Source organism: Pogoniulus pusillus, chromosome 13 (genome assembly GCF_015220805.1).
Source record: "Pogoniulus pusillus isolate bPogPus1 chromosome 13, bPogPus1.pri, whole genome shotgun sequence".
Classification (NCBI taxonomy): Eukaryota; Metazoa; Chordata; class Aves; order Piciformes; family Lybiidae; genus Pogoniulus; species Pogoniulus pusillus.
In genome coordinates, this window is record NC_087276.1 from 11,114,097 (window position 1) to 11,129,813 (window position 15,717).

The 15,717-nt window shown below is 37.8% G+C and overlaps 1 protein-coding gene and 1 long non-coding RNA gene across 10 annotated transcripts in view; one reads left to right on the forward strand and one right to left on the reverse strand.

Annotated features, from left to right (window-relative positions):
• The window catches only part of SHISA9 (shisa family member 9), a 184,243-nt gene that overhangs the window by 165,390 nt on the left and 3,136 nt on the right, over positions 1 to 15,717 (forward strand). The window lies entirely within an intron of this gene.
• LOC135180503 (uncharacterized) overlaps positions 1 to 15,717 on the reverse strand; it is a 290,154-nt gene that overhangs the window by 50,410 nt on the left and 224,027 nt on the right. For 5 of the 6 annotated variants that reach the window (XR_010304457.1, XR_010304460.1, XR_010304458.1 and 2 more), the window contains exon 3: positions 5,573 to 5,669. The exons of the other annotated variant lie outside the window; for it this stretch is intronic. This is a non-coding gene — a long non-coding RNA (uncharacterized LOC135180503). The remainder of the gene's footprint in view (positions 1 to 5,572; positions 5,670 to 15,717) is intronic. 6 annotated transcript variants of the gene reach the window in all.

Below are 15,717 nucleotides of genomic sequence, written 5' to 3' on the forward strand. Positions count from 1 at the left end.
TCTGTCCTGAGCTGTGTTTGGGACCTGCATTAAATTCAGTACCTAAGATTCAAGCACTTGTGAAACAAAGAGACACCAGGGCCATTACTATTAATTTGCATTGTGTTACTGAGCGAGAATGACCAATTCCTTGGTAACGAGGCCAACTTGATCCTTAAGAAGCTATTTTAAAGCTGTAGCTTAGTCTTCAAATCATAAAGCTTAGCAGAGCACAACGTCAAGTTGGACTGTTCACATGTATATGCAATGCAATGTGTGCATTGCAGAGTGCCTGACTCAGCACAACAGGAGAGAAGAGAACTGGAAAGGCCAGTATGGGCATACTTTATTTAAAACCCAAAATATTCTTATATGAACCCGTTCAAATTGTGCAGCCAAACCCTTACACATCTAATGAAAGAGGGTATTTTCCTCATTTCTTGCTAGGAATATCTTTGTTGCAGCCTCCAAAATTCCTTAAAATACTGAACCAGGAGCTGCTGACCAAATTCACCTTTTCCAATGCCGGCATTCACATCTGCCAATGAGAGGTCATTCTGTGCCTATTTTATGGTCTCAGATTAATGTCTGGAGTACAACAAGGCTATAGTCAGTTGAGATTTACTGTTTTCCTCACTGCACCACAATTTTACTGTCCTTCTACCTTAACATATACACCACCAGGGAATAATCAGCAGAGGGCAGAAGACCCCTGGGAAATGAGACAGAGCAACATGCACCTCCTGAAAGTCTACATAAGCAATCCTTTGCTAGCATCTCCATCCTATCCAGCTGACAGGAGCACTCTGTTCACAAAAGAATCTTTTTTTCAAAAGTGCCAAATTTGTCCCACCAAAGAATGTCAGAGAATGTATGTAAGGCGAAAGAAGTTAATAAGCTCTAAGGTCTGTGCCACTAAAAGTGGTTGCTGAATGTCGTGTGCCAATAAAACACCCATTGTTTAGAGATTCTGATTTTTTTGGTCACCTGTGATGACATGATCCTGGTTTCCTCCAGTGCATTTGCAGTATTTTATTATTTATGTGAAAAGTGCAGAAAGAGGTTTTTCTGCATAAATTATTCTTATTTCCAGTTCATCAACCATGTTTTAACTTCATGCTTAAATGGTTATTGCTCACTTAAGCGATCCTGACATGCCTACAGCTACAAGTAGATGGAGAACTTGTATCTGAACACCTTCATGAAATTCAAGTCCCAGGACATACAAAGGTAGCTCATCACAAATCTTTATACACATCACTTGGGCACTCATTCAGAAGGCGTGAACAGTCCAACTTCAGATTCCACTCTGCTAAGCTGTAAGAGGTGGAGTCCATCCTGTGGCTTAATGAGTATAGGGTCACTGTGCTGAGGTAATAGTTATACTTAGCTACATTATTCTGCAAGTCTGGCTCAGTAACAACTTTCTTTCCTGAGTTTCAGGGAGTGCAAAGAGACTAACTTTGTTAAAGCTTTTTGCTAACATTAAAAAATACTCCAAATCCAACTTTCTAATGCCTTGCAGGACTGGGAGAAAGACAACTGAGCTGCTGGAGACATTGACAGACACACATGTGAAAACTGAGAACACAAAACTTTCTGCAGCTTAACGCGTTTTTATATTTCTTCCATAAAATTTATTCTTCTCTCACACACACACACAAAACTTCAAGGAACTGACTGGGCATGACTTAGGAAGAGATAACTCAGCCAGTTTAACTTTTATCCAATGAAAATAATAAAATATGAACACAATTCCTCCCTGAAACTAAGACCCAGAAAGCCTTCAGTCATGCTGGAAGCTGTAGTCTCCTGAGGGATGAAATCAGATCTAATTGATTTGATATAGTAGGCTAGAAGGAGAGTATAATTGGCAGCAGATTCACCATCACATCTCTGAGTCTACAGCTTCCAGCATTTTCTGAAGCTTCACAGCTCTTTGATCCCAAAGGAAACATTAGACAGTGCTCCAATTGCTTGCAGCCACAGAACTCCAAAGTAAGATTCTGCAAATATGTCACTCAAAGAATAAATATCTCCTGTTAAGGTCACTGTTACTACATAGAATATCCTATGGCTGCAACTATGCTAACTGCCCAAGGCAGCGTCACCTTCTAAAAGGTGAAGCACCTGAGAAAATCTTCTGGTTGGTTTGTACTTTTCATAGCTGCACACTTAAGGATCCAGAGGGGAAGATTACCATGAGGCTAACTACAAGGTGTAATCTTTGAACCATCCTTCTCTCTGATAATAAATTTGATGGTGCCCCCTCACAGGTTTCAGATCTTCAGCTTCCATAGAAAATTATGTAATTCTGTGCTGATACAAGATCTCTCTTGTGAGACCAGATGTGACTTCACAGTTGCCTGCAGAGAATCTGCTACCTATCTCACCAGAAGATGAGATTCTGCGCCATGCCCATACATGTTCACTCAGAGCACAGTTCACTGTGCTCTGAGTTGGAAAGAAATACTGTAATTGGTAAAATGGAAACACACAACATGGAAAAAGCCCATCCATGCATTCACAATGGTAGATACAATCAACTTTTAGAAAAAGTAGAAGTACAGGATTCTTGGACACAATATGTTTGTCTTACTTTCCTATACCAAGCATGCTGTTACACTGAGGTAATTATTTCTGGGTTTTTTGAAAGCTTAAAAAGGGATTGTGCTTTCATTTCAAAGAGTAAAGGAATTTTTAGCTACTACTTCTACAAGCAGTTGCACACAAATGGATTTAAAGATCTGTAACATGGGAATATCCCTTAGATTCAACACCACTAGGAAGCACACATTAATGCATCATTTTCCATACCCAGAGGGTGAATTAGTTAATAATTTCATATATCTGGAGGTAGGTTCAGAGTCATGGACAATACTAGACTATACGGTCTGCCCAATTCAACACTGGAACTGCAGATCTGTCTCAAGGAATTGTGACAGAAAAGCTTGGTATCTTTTTATTATTTATTTAGCCCAGTGTGGATGGAGGATTTGAAGCTTTTGAGTGTTCATTTGTTGAAGAAGTCTTTCGTACTTTAATCCTTGCTTCTCCTTCAGGCACAGGAGAAAAGCCAATAAGCACTTGGCAGCAAGCCTCACTTTACCAACCCCCCTACTAGCACAGTTCCCTCAGCCTTCCCATTTCCCAGCTAGATGAAGTGCCAGTGTCACTTGTTCCACCCATGTCTTCTGCTGAAATCCCCAAAATTTCACGTCCTACCCAGTGTCTGCTTACAAGACCTTTTCTTGCTTCTACTAAATAATTTAATTCTTTTCTCTGTTATTTATAAAACTAGTTTCTGATACCCACAGACAGTCTATCATAGATAGCTAACAAAATGCCTGGGGAGTCTTGATCAAAATATTTTCTTCTTCCAGTGAGGAAGCCACATTTTAATAATAAATATGTTTGTTACAAAGTCTCAGTATCTTGAGCAAGATCAGCTGCACTACTGACTTCAGTTACAGCCTTTTAAAGAGACCATCTTTTACTATAAATTCTACAAAGTGATACTCTTTCTGAGGCTGGGCAATTCTGCTGTAAGTTATCAGACATCCAAGCAGCCATTGCCCATGCCATCCTTCAGCAAATAAATGGAGCTGTGAAAAGGTGAACTCTTAAGGGACATGCTGGTCTTGGCAGAAGTGACATCTATGTTGCTGGGAGGAAACTGAAAATAGTCTTTGGTTTACATGAAGCAGCTCTAAAACCAAAATAAGACATTCTTAAACAAGTCCATATGCATTGCCTTATTTTTAAGATTTCATATTGAACTTGTAGAGAAAGGAAATCTGACCTTTACATCCACTTAGTTTGGGCTGATCTCAGGGTTTCTAGTTTTCTGGGATAGATTCACAGCTAGTGAATTGCTTTTGTCAGAATCTGGTCCAATATCTGGTTTTACAGTGCATAAAGATTCTATTAAATTATTAGCCTATTCTATTAAATTATTAAATGATTTTTCACAATAAAATACCAAATTTACACCTGTGCATCCTAAGTTCTTGTTCTTGAAATTGACATTCTTTATGCCCATGTTGCCTACAGTCGATTCTCTACAATGGAGAATTGTTTCTTGCCACATGTATTTTACAACAGTGAAGATTAAACCATCACCAGTAGAGTCACACAAATTCAGACTATAAATGCAACTCCACCATCTATCAGTTATACAAATCATAGACACACAAAAATCATACACAAAAAAGTCAAATCCTTCTGTTAAAAATTAGGTTTATCTTATGGAAACTTGCTGATTTTTGCAACTCTTATGTTGTGATAATGGGCCAAAAAACCCAGAATACTATCTTTTCATAACACAAGAGAGGCTCACCTAAAATAACAGTAGCATGAGTCCAGCTGACCACTAGAGAACGCTTGTCTTTCAGGGCTTTTTACTGTCTGCTCCTAGTCGTTTTGTCTTTGAAGACTGCAGTCTTCAGCTTCCAGTAACCAGCTTTATTTCCATCACTGAGATCAGTGATGGCCACAGGAAGGAAACTGGCAAATCTAAATCAAGCATGGGTTATTCAAACCTATTTCTATGAAATATTTGTGAATTATGCATGAGATGTTTAACGCACAAAGTGAAAACATCAGTTAAAATTTACACTCAGACAGTATCATTAAATAAAAGTGAATCAATAAAAATGAAAGCTCACCTCACACAAAGGCAGTCTAACAATCTGAAGCATTTTCACTTGCAAGCCTTCTTAAACACCTTTCTCTGAAACTGTTTTATTTATAAACATAAATGTATATATATAAGCACATTTTTCATTCTGCAATGTTTGTTTTTTCTTCACTATATAAGACTAGTGGATGATCACAAAACAAGAAAGGAACTGTGAACAGCTGCAGATATATAGCAACACTGTGAGATCCCAGATAAAGCCTAAGTTTAATCTGAAGTGTGACTTACAGTTCCAGCTATGTTGAAAGTCTTGAGCAAACAAATAATACCATGTTTGGGTTCTAACCAAATTCAAAACCTCCAAAACTGTTACACTCTTCAGCTTTGTACATAAATATATGTCAACAGCAGCAGAGTGATGTCCCTTGGAACTGCCCATGAATACCAATGATGACACATAAGACAAGTGATGGAAATGAATCCCTTATTAATAAAATGTAATATAAATAGTAGCAATTATCTGTCTGCTACTTTGACTCTGCAAAGGATGTTATGAAGACAGTAAATGTGTTTAAGAGAGAAATTACACTGATAAAAGATCACTGCTTCACAGATAAAAGCCACAGAGATCATTGCTTTACTCCTACATATTCATACTATGATAACAAAGGGCTTTGGCATGGAAGGAGAAAGAGCAATGACATGATTTGTAATGCACACAGTTAATGTTCCCACAAATCCTTCCCCTGACTGATTACTTGAAGAAGAAGAAAATAAGCTAGGATTAAAAAAAACCAAAACAATCTAACATGTAGTAGCTACAATACTACAGCATCAAAAATGTCACCAGAAGAAAATCAGTCTGTCCCATCCTAATGACAATATTAAGTATAACAGGTAATTGTCATAGCTGGAAAGTCTGCAAAGCTTTCTAGGCTCCTGTAAAAAGCTCACCTTCCCTTGGCAGGGATATCCCACAGTGGGGGAGGAAGACATGCAGCTCAGCTCTGCTGGTTCTCTTTTTTCCAAGTGATGGTTATGATTACAGTTCCTGGCAAAAAAAAATGAAAGGCAGAAGCTGAACACTCGAATATGGCAGAAGTCCTCTGTGTGTGCACACTATTAAATATTCATTGAAGTGAGCTTCATCGCTGATCCTGCCTTGACTGTCTGTCAGTCAAAAGGTTTTGCATTATGTGAAGGCTACTCAGAAGGTACTGTTCAGAACAGGCATTAGTTTGCTTTGCCTTTGGGTTTGCTCAGTCTGCATGAAAACCTTATGAAACTGATTTTCTTCTGACTGCAAGTTTAGCAGTTGCCAGGGAATGTGATACCTTTTCAGTTTGACATACATCTCTGGTTTGGAAACCTCTGTCAATTATGCACAAGACTTTAATAATACAAACACCACACAGCCTAATAGGAGGGAGACTGGATGACAAGGAAAGGAGAAGGGGAAAAAAATCAGGTCTGTGTCCAAGTACACCTGTAGAATTACTTTCTAACTATTTTTTCTCTTGGTTAATAAATGCTTTAAAAACGATTCCTCTGGCAAATATAATAGAAAAAGATAACTTTCTAATAGAAACAGCTTATGCCACAGAATTTTAGAAACAAAAATATCAACTTCTATTGGAAATGATTGCTGGAATTCTTCAAAATTATACTAGTTAAGAAACAGATCAAATAAAAATAACTCCAGTTAAACCAGTTAATACACCATCAGACCTTTTTCATTTCACCAGCACAATTCAAAAAGTCTTTAGGCCTCATTATATATTCCAAAATAACTGGAAATCTAGTGTGATACCAGTTGAAAGACAAAAATGCAGGTTTACTTGAGCACTAAAAACATGTCTTAATTATGTATTCCGAGACCTGGATTAGGTGTTCTCTGTTCTCTTGCACCTTTGCTACATCATCACAACTAGGAGTATTTGTAGCTGATTCAGACATACATTTAAGTGTTACACCCTCCTGTACACAAAGAACAAAACATCTAATAAAAAGTATCAAAATTGAGAATCAAATTCCACACACAGAAGAATGCCAATAACAACGTGTGAAAAATATGAAATTATGCTCATGCTAAGAAGAGTTATTACAAATAAAGGTGGTCAGGAATGTAACAGCTTTTTCAGTTGGCATTAAATAAGATAAATTGACACCTTAAGGAAAAACAAACACTCATTTTTAGATGCTGAATCACACTGCAGAACACTGTGAAATTTTTTCTGACGTGACCCACATATTACTCAGTGTTCAGCCTGCCAGGACAGTTCACCTGGTTTGTGGTCCGCTCCCAGGAGCAAGGCACACTGCTGTGTGCAGGCTGCCCGAATTACTCTGACTGCAGCAGTAGGGTCTGTTATTGCACATGACTGCACAGTCTGCAAACATACAACAAAGCAGCGCCCCTGGAATAGTTAGGAAGCCCTGCCCTTAGACAAACTGAAGGTCTTCACTGGCCAAAAAGGTTACCAAAACTGTCATGTTATTGTTGATGTATGAAAGCACTGCTGCAAACTTTTGACACAATCAGATTTGTCCTAACTGATTTGCTTGAAAAGCATTAAATATTACCCAGTGAAAAAGCAAGTAGGACTACTGAAGAAAGAAGTGGAAGAAGCCTTTTAAGCAAATCTCCTAAGTGTTAACCTCTTTGGCTTTGGACAGCATTTTCAGAAAGCAAGGCAAACCCTCATTTTTGATAATCAGTTTATGCTGCAGTCATGCTTTATTCAGAAGTTATGCATGACAGCATGACTCCTTAGATAGTTCCTATTTCAAAAGGCAAGTTTTTTACCATGTACAAGGTTTCAAGTAAAACTCAAACTGATAAATATGCCTAATGAGATAAAATGAAATAAATTTCACAGCAGAACTTTTCATATTTATTTACCATTGTAGATGATATGAAGGACATGAGCTTAGAGGCCTTTAGAAAAAAAACCACCAAAACAAAACAGATTTACAGTTGTAGGACAGCCACTGGCTGCATTTTCAAAGAAAAGTCAGAGATTTGAATACATAATTCATTTAGACTTCTTTTACAATTTCATCCATTGGTTCCAAGAATAGAACTGACAATCTTATTTCCTTCCCAAGTTTATAATTCATTCCATGATACTGAACCAGCAATTTAACATCTTGATGCTTGAATTTAAAATATTAAATTACTTGAGGATATAATAAAGTATTGTGATCGCTGTATATCTGCACACAACAGATTTCAGTTCTCCTGAAAACATGTGCAATTTTAATGTTAATTCTACATAATATAGCTACCACATTTCCAGGTTGGTAGAACCTATTCAGTTTGGTAATTTAGAAAAGCTCTGTTTTTCTTACACTGGTCAGACACAAGTATTCTGCATGTTATTGGTCTCTAGACTAGATAACAATATGTGTGTGTCTGAAGCATTCTGACCAAAATCAAATTATGATATCACTGCAGCACTGTGCAAAATTGTGCCATAAATATTGCAATTTAAAACTATGCAAATCAATGCAGTCAAATAGATAAAAGCACAATTGGAAGAGCTGTTTCACATATCCCAAGTAAAACCTGCCTAAACCTAGCAAATAAATGTTTATTATAAGAAAAACATGACTTTGCTTTTTTGTCATAGAAGAGGGATGCCTCTGCTCACAGACATGGGGCTACTCTTGTGTTCCAAGGAACACATGGTGCCTGATGCCTAAGGAGTTAATCAAATTCTGTCTCAGCATTCTCAGCCAAGCAGCAGCCTTTGCTGCCTGTAGTGGATAAAGAGAATATTGCTGAGACTGGAGGCTCTACTTACCAAGTCTAATTACATTCCTATTCTAAACCATTCCTAATGTATTTCAAATCTCAGAAACACTCTGGCCTCTTCAGCCTTTCAGAAACTGTCATAAAAGTAGTCAACAGAAAATAAATGTTTGGGCCTACATATGAATGTTTCATCATGTCTCAGTCTCATATCATGAAAACAGATTTCACTAGCAAAACAAAATGCAGTCTGGTATCTGGAGACGGACAAGCTCCTTTCAAACAATGTCTAAAGCTCCTTTCAAACAATGTCTACAGAAGAAAAGGTTGCTAAGGTACATCTTATCATGCTTGGTCTCTCTCCAGATCAGTATAAGAAATGAAGTGGTAAAGGAGGTCAGGAGAGCAACAATGCAGAACCATGAAAAGTGGATTCTACCAAAATGATGAAATGTATGGTGGTTCTATGCATTATGCACTTTCTTTACCTCTATCAGTAATAGGGAATAAAAATTATGAGAAAGTATCCAGAGACATAAAATGATCCTTTTCAGAATGCCTTAAACAAAGGTAAATTGGTGTCCGAATTTTGGGGAGAAGAAAGGCAAATATTTAGGAGATAAATCAATGCCTTGTAGCCCACGGGCTGAATTCTGCATTCTCAGAGATCAATACAAGAACAGAGATCAAGAGATGAAAAAATTATTTCAAATGGCTTTTGCTCTTTCTTATAATTCAGCATGCCCCACCAGTGCCTCTGAGATGAGACCTGCTAAGGACCAGCCATGAAGTAGCTACATTCCTTCCTCACGTACACAGACCTATCAGATCATCCTACAATGTAGGCATTGAAGGAACAGAATCACGTCTACCTACAACATCTAGCTGTACTCTGCTTTCCAACAGAGTTCATGTTATGCAAAACAAATTTTTCTGTGCTCTGTGATGCTTGGTGAATCACTTTATTCAAAAGACAGGTCAATATTTACTTGCTTTACTGGATGGAACACACACTATTCAGTGAATTTATTAGATCAAATTCATACCTGAGGACAGCTAGTATGAACTCAGTCCATGTTAGTTTTTCCCCTTGCCCAAGGAAAACAAACAAACTTCTTCTAGTGTAGAAGTGGCACTTCTATGATTTTCAGATTAAATCCTCCAAAGCCTCACAGAGAGTTACCTTATATCTCAGAATCCTTGAATATATTGTTTTAGATGTCAGCTTAGAAAAGCAAACAAATAAGCAATCATACAGTCAGGATCGACCACCAACGGCAGCAGCCAAGTTAACACCCTGGACAAAATCCTTGTGTTGTCTTTGAGCCAGGATTCATAACACTTTTGTCTTTCCTTGAGTTTTCACTTTCATTACTTAGAGAAATGTAAGGTTCTCATAGCTTCGGGTAACTGCACTAACGCCCCAGCAAAGTCATGGCTATAGAAGCAAAGACTTGTTACAAATTGTTAAATATTACATAGGGATAGCTTTACTGTTACAAAGAAAACATTCACAAATAGGCAGCTAGTGCATTTTAGCTGTTATCTGGTGTGTCATTGTAGTAGTTTCATTGCTATCCTCTCCCCAGCACTTTCCATTGGCTTGCTTTCTGTATCTCTAGTTCTAATTTTGAAATACAGTCTCTTTGTGGCTGGAGTAAAGCTCTATTTTTCACAAAGTGGTTCTTAAAATGCATCCAGATAACAATTGTGTGAAACATCTACTGAGAAACAGGGTTCCCTGTATATTTTTGTATCTTCTAACTGTGACTGCAAGCTCTCACTGAAGATTATTTCCTTTTTTTTTACATGTCTTTAGAGCTTTTATAAGGGCTCACTCTTTTGTGGATTCTCCTCTCTCACTTCAGAGGTTTTATTCCCACTCCTAGGTGCCTACTTCCACAAAAGCAGTAGGACATAATTGTCTTTCAGGAGTCTACACATCTCCCATTGCTGTAAGAAGTTGTGCAAGAATTCGGAGCCATTTTGCAGACTTACAAAGATAAAAGAATAGTCAAGGAGGACAAGAGTAAAAAAATGCTGCTTCAGAATTACAGAAGCCCTCTTTATTTAGCTGCACTTTCTACACAGAAATACTTGTAACTGCAATATTTTACAAGGGAAAAAAGCACTACACAATGCTAATGCATGTTCGCAGGACTATGCGAAGAGTCAGCCACTTTGATGACTACTTAGGGAGCAGAACAGTAGCTTTAGGGCCACCTCTTAGCACAGATAACATACACTTGAATAAGCACAATAACAGATTCTGAACTTACTGCAGCTGCAAGTATTTTTGCCAATTATTTCCACGAAAACATGTTTTCATCTATGCCACTTGCTCTATAAGTGGCTTCTTGGTTGCATGGTTTTGTTTTATAACTATGGATTAGGAAAAAAAACATGTGAAATGTCCAAGTCTCGTCATGGTCAATCATCATCAGTGAAAGAAGAAAGCTTGTCTCTGTTAGTCACAGATTCAGACTGAATGATGAAACTTGTATCAAAACACATCATCAAAAGCCTACCCCTTTCTGGCCACTTCATCTAAATGGGCCTAAATTCACTGAAGGTTTCCTAGGCATTCCTCTGACTTTACTATCCCATGTAGCTTGGTAGCTAGACCCTTTCAAAACCAAAACTCAAGGAATGAGGCAAAAGTTCCAAGCTGAGACTTCTGGCACTGGCAATGTGAAGATCAAAATAAAACAGACAGTTGCAGTCACTTTAAGGTATTGCTGGATTAAGATAAGAGTGAGGAGTGATCCACCTTTTAGATGATAAGCTCATGGTTGTACAAGAATTTGGATCTACATTCCCTGTCAGCAAGGTGTATCCTAGCTTCTGCTGGGATGGTCCTCACCCAGATTCACATCCGGAAGAACTTGTACAATGAAAATGCAAGATTTATTAGGGTAGAAAGACAAAGTATCTCTTTAACTTAATAGCTAAGATGCTCAGATGGGAGGGAGAAGTCCTGCTTTTGATCCTTACACAGTTTCTCCATTTTTCCAGTTTTCATTTCAGGCACAGCAGGAACAAAAGCCCAAGTTCTCCCCCCCTTCAAGGCATGCACCTTAACTTTGGAAAGAAATCATATTTCAACACTTTTTTCAGAAGAACAGATATAACAGTAACTACATTTACGGGTGTGCTACCCTAAGGATTAAAAATCTTACAGAGTTATTAAAAATGAAAATATTTCTATAATTAGCTGCCAAGACTGGAGGGAGGGAACACAAAGAATTACACTTGGAATTAAAGACCTTCTACTCTGGTTTATTTGGCAATTCCAGTTCACGAGAGTGGTATCTTTAAATCCTGTTCTATTTATTTATACACAGAAAATGATGAAAAAGGCACTTCTATAGCATTTTTAATCTAAAAATCTCAGTATACTATACAAATAGCAATTAAACACCATGACACTTAACTACCTCCTCCAGCATGTTAACAACTTGTTTTACGACTGATGAAACCAGTGCAGAGGGAAGTTGAGTCACATACTCAAGGTCACAGAATAAATCCATCCTGTAACTCAAAAATGTCTCTTTGCATGTTTAAAGTCCATAAAATATTTATAAGGGCTGTTTAAGAAGAAAAAATAATTTCCTGAGATTCACAGTTGACTTTTAAAGTAGCTGGCATCAAGATACTACAAAAAATGCTTTTCTTGTTAAAATATTTGTTACAAAACCATGCTCAGTACTGTTCAGAATCTTGTATTCTTTGAGAATCTGAAGTACAGAATCCTGCTCCTGCACTAAACTAGCTCACTTAGACTGGGGCATAGTACACTGGTATTATAAAACCTATAATCTAGTCAGTATGCAAGAAAGAGGACAGCTTCAAGACTTGGCAGAAGTCCTTTCAAATCACTGAACAATTTGGCTTCACCAATGCTTTTCTTGCTACTTATCTCCTACAATCACATTTTCCCTCACCCAAATCTGGTGCACATGCCTGTGTGTAAAGATGCCTGTGCACAATGAAAGAAAAATGCTTTTAAAAGGTTAAAGCATTAGATAAAGGGGCTGGCTTTCACTATTAGCAATTAACTCCTAGGCATACGTTAAGAAATTCTCAGGCAAAACCCTGCAAACCACTATTTGATTAGGACAAACACAACCAGCAACTCTCCCACACTGTCAATGATGCACAAAGCACATGCAGTCAGCCATTCATCAGACATTTGCCAGCCTTTGGCTTGACTTTGCCAGATGGAAGTCTGCTTTGTTCTCTTCAAGCCTAGTTTTCAAACAAGGGCTGAGAAGTCCCTAGAAGAGAATTATGAACTAAATTTCTTAACGCAACTTTAATGTAATTATATTTACAGAATTAATAATTTCATTTTCTATATGATCTTCCCTAAGAAAATAGTAAGAAACGTTTAAGTTTGTTTAGCCTGGAGAAGAGGAGGTTCAGGGGTAATCTCATTGCTGTCTACCACTACCTGAGGGGAGGCTGTAGCCAGGTGGGAATTAGTCTCCTCTCCCAGGCAACCATCAACAGAACAAGGGGACAGAGTCTCAAGTTGTGCTGGGGGAGGTATAGGCTGGATGCTAAGAGGAAGTTCTTCACAGACAGAGTGATTTGCCATTGGAATGGGCTGCCCAGGGAGGTGGTGGAGTTGCTGGTTTGGAGTTTTTAAACACCTGAAGATGTTCAAAAAAAGACTGGATGAGGCACTTAGTGCTATGGTCTCATTTATTGGACAGGGCTGGGTGATAGGTTGGACTGGATGATCTTGGAGGTCTCTTTATGACTGGAAAATTTTATATTTAACATGGCATAAATGAGGAAAAGCAAAGATATGTCCAAGCGCAGTCCTTCTGAGGCTGATTTCTTCTTGGTTTAGATTTTACAATGGGGATGTCGTTTATCTGCAGCAGTAACACAATTTACTCTTCTGTGAAGATATCAGTATTGATGTGTTTGGAGATCTGAGTAACATATCTAATGTCTAACACAACTCAGAGACCCATGACCACTGCTGACAATGGGAAAACGTACAAGTGAGAAAAACAAAAAGAAATTAAGGAAGTAGCTTGAACTTGTGGCCTTTTTTGGTTAGTCTTACAGAAGAGAAAAACAGCATGAAAAGTCAAGCCATGCAGATATCTGCAATTTTTTTGCCATTATTTACTTAACTGCTTCACCACAGTTATTTTATTAAACAAAGTGATTATTTTCTTTGCAATTAATCATCAAAGATCTTGCTTATGCAAGACAAATGGTTGCAGCTTTATTAAGATAAATTTTAAAAGTACAAACTTACAATTTTACTCCATCCTTACATGAGATTATTTTACTTTTTAATTTTTCTATGCAAATTAAACCGATTTAAATAGGCAGACAAATATATCTATATAAAGATCTGAACATTAACTACAGTGAATTTAAATTACATAAACTAGCATGACTTTTCATATGTAGACAAGGCCTAGATCATAAGATACAGACACTTGCTCCCCAAACCAGCTGACTTGCAGAGCCTGTGATATAAAAATGTATACAAATAAATATTTGTCTGGGAATTCACAATGCCTTTTCTGCAATTGTTTTTCTCAATTGTTAACAAGAGATTAATGGAAATTTGCCAGTATAGACTGTATTCCATCCTGGTTTTATTTAACTTGAATACAATACTGTTCTGGGAGGTTCAGTGAATATTAACAGATAAAAAGTAGAAGCCACATTTAGAATTAGAAGAAAACAAGATAAATAAGTATAACTCCTGGATTATTCAGATTACAAATCTTTAATTGAATTAATTCACCCCAAAATCAAAGCAGAACTTCCCAGGTTCTCTTTGTAACACATTACACACCTATCAGCAATTGCAACTGTCTCTTATTAAAAAAAGAGAGGGAGGGAGATGAGTGAAACATACAACGCCTAATTTTACAGCACAGACAAGTGATTTCAGTTCAAGAAGAAACACCTTCTTTAATGACAAAATCAAGAATTTAAGAGCAAAGTCCTGTTGCAGTCTTTACACAAAAAAATATCATGAGATGATAAACAGCAGATGCTTTTGCTAATATTCCTCCCTCTTGAAGAGCAAGAACAAGGAAGATGCAGAACTGAAGGCTGATCTTAATGTGGTGCCCATGGGAATTTCACCTTCGTGCATAAAGCTACAGTTCAGAACTAAAGACAAGGAAAAAATACAGAGTGCAATGAAAGCCTCCTAGCGATACTGGGGAGAGAGAAAAGGAGGAAAAATAAACAAAAAGAGTGCAGGGAATTAAAAACCTACTCATGATGAAGGCAAAAGAAGCTGAGCTGTTAAGACAGCTACATGTACAAGACTCCTGCAGAGAAGCGTTACACGGCATAGCTTCAAGGAAAATGGATGGATCCAGTCAGGGCACAGCAGAAGTCAAATCCAAGCTGACAAATTCATATACACAAAGAACACCACTGCTGATTAATACACTGCTACGTTAGTTGATCTAGATATTTGGCACTATCTTATAAAAAAATCTAGAATTTTGAAGGGGATAAAAAAACCCTCTTTACACAAAAAGCATTTTTTTAAAAAAATGAAATTCTGTTAAGCTCCCCTTAAGCCCCAGTACTAAGTCTCAAAATTGGAATCAGTTGCTGAACTGCTGCAGAATGCCTTTAGCTTCCTAAGCATGGTTCATACTTCTAAAGAAGGCCAAATAAATGCCAGCAATAACAACAGCAAATCTAAGCATGCAGTGGAAGACAGCAGTCTAGGAAATCACACAGGGCAAAATCTTAACTTGAAAACTGCAATGCAGTATATGTTGACTAGGCAATGGCTGTATTTCTTGGTGGCACTGACCCCAGAAAATTCCACCAGAACCTGGAATTTAGGATTTTCTTTGTCTGTAAAACCACTGGATGGATACCTGAGCTTCAGAAACCCGCAGTATTTTCAGCCCCAGAAAGCACTAGAGAACTTCCAATCATTTAAAAGAACAGATCCCACTCTTCATTTGGCCCTAATCACTCTTCAACAGGAATAGGTCTGCACCATTTGACCTTACAACAACCACCCAAACGGCACTTTGCATTTAAAGGGGTGTGTTCCCATTAAACAGGGTGTCCCAAAATGCCCTAATATATCCATGAAAGTCCTAAAGTCCCTATGCTATTTGAGATGAGCAGTGATAAGACTCATAGGACCTGCCTCCATACTGTAAATACCAGCACAATCTGAGTAATCTGGGGCAGGGCACAGACTTTTCTTAAAGGGCAGCAGGTTTTTGTCTGCGTATATGAAGACTCTAGCATAACATCCAAAAATATAACACAGGGAGAAAACAAAGAGTGGGAGGTGGAATGGATTTAACCTACTGATAAGGGGGAG